Below are 1,739 nucleotides of genomic sequence, written 5' to 3'. Positions count from 1 at the left end.
GATTGGTATATCCATATTGTGACCATACTTTATCGAGGCAAATACGGGACATCACCAATTGTTGCCGAAATATTACCAATTATTCGATCTGATTATATGATTGATATTTTTCAGGACATTTTAGTATTTTTTGTTTCTAATTTTGGTTGTGTTGAACACCATAAAAAATTTTCACAGGGTTTACATGCTTGAGTGAGGTGGTGTCATCTATGATCAGAAACATACACGGATAACTTTATAAAAAGGTTTCCACCAAAGCTGTATTAAAGGCAATCTTGAGCCGCTTTGCTTTCCACCCGTCGCGGGACGCGACGGGCCTCCAGCCCTTATGGGGATAGATGGCCCGTACATGGGCCAGGCATCTCCTTAAAATTTCTATTCTGGTTCTGGTTTGCTTTCCACTGTCATTCAATAGCATGGGCGGAAATAAGTGCGTGTGGGGAATTGCCTCCCAGCGTCAAAGTTGAAGTCGACTGATCTAATGTATATATGCATATATGGGAATTGACATTATCGTGCCCCCCAGCAATAATGGCCGTGCCCTCCAGACTTCCAGTCTATCTCCGCCTATGTTCCCTGGATGGGTTATTCCAGGCAGTGCTGTCTTAACGCATGGGCCGTCAAGAGAAGGGGAGGGGGGGAGGGTTGTAGCCTCACAAAAATGAGAAGTGGTTGAAATTTTCGAGAATTTTCCAGGTAGGATCTCTAAAACAACACTTGGTCCGGGGGCCCATGATGCTCTTAAGACGACCTTGCTTCTAGGGCCGCAACTAGATGCTTGGTCCGCTGGGACAAACAAGCATTTTGGTGCCCCTTTGTATTGTTGAAGGGGAGGTTATAGGGAGAAATTCGCACTAACTCTAATTGCTCGCCTGGGGATTTATTCAAACACACGATCAGGACCAGTAGTGTATTTACAGGGAGCTAAGCAGGCTATATTAGGATGAGTCCGTGGATCAATTACGATATATGGTTTTATTACAGAAACACACATTACTACAAAGTACACAACACGTACAAGGACGGTTACAAAAGGAATGAGAACAAACAGTACACTGATCAGAGTATAACATATGTTATAGGTGCTGCCATCTATCAGACATTATTTACACCGACATATTTCACTGTTGTTATTTACACTAACACCCCCCTTTAATTCAGTCTGTCTGAATTATCTTAGTGGAAATCAGGTGACAAGTCCCAGTTCTTTGCAAAGCTTTTGATGAGCTGGTCTTGGCAGTCCTTTCGTAAGTATGTCTGCAATCATATCTTGACTCTGGACATATTCAAGGAGTATGTCCCCTTCTCTGATCTTGGATCTAATATGATGATGCCTTACATCAATATGTTTGGTGCGAGCACGGAATTTTGGGTTCTCGGCAGATTTTATTGCAGATTGATTGTCACAATAAATCACAGTGGATTTCTGATGTCCTTTCAATTTCAGCTCACACATTATTCCTCTCAACCAGGCACATTCCTGAGCTGCTGAACTTAAAGACATATATTCAGCTTCGGTTGAACTGAGAGCTACGGAGTGTTGCTGTTTTGACATCCAGGTGACAGCTCCTCCTGACATCATGAATGCATATCCAGATATGGACCTTCTGGTGTCCAAACAATTTCCCCAATCTGCATCAGCATATGCAGAAAGCTCAGAGTGATCAGCTTCATACATCATTTTCATGGAAACAGTTGACTTAATGTATCGAAGAACACGCTTCAGTGCAGTCCAGTGA

The sequence above is a fragment of the Pholcus phalangioides genome, unplaced genomic scaffold (assembly GCF_987345545.1).
Source record: "Pholcus phalangioides strain wild (caught in Gottingen) unplaced genomic scaffold, Ppha-v1.0 ptg000001l_1, whole genome shotgun sequence".
NCBI lineage: Eukaryota > Metazoa > Arthropoda > Arachnida > Araneae > Pholcidae > Pholcus > Pholcus phalangioides.
Note: the sequence above shows the minus strand (reverse complement) of the source record.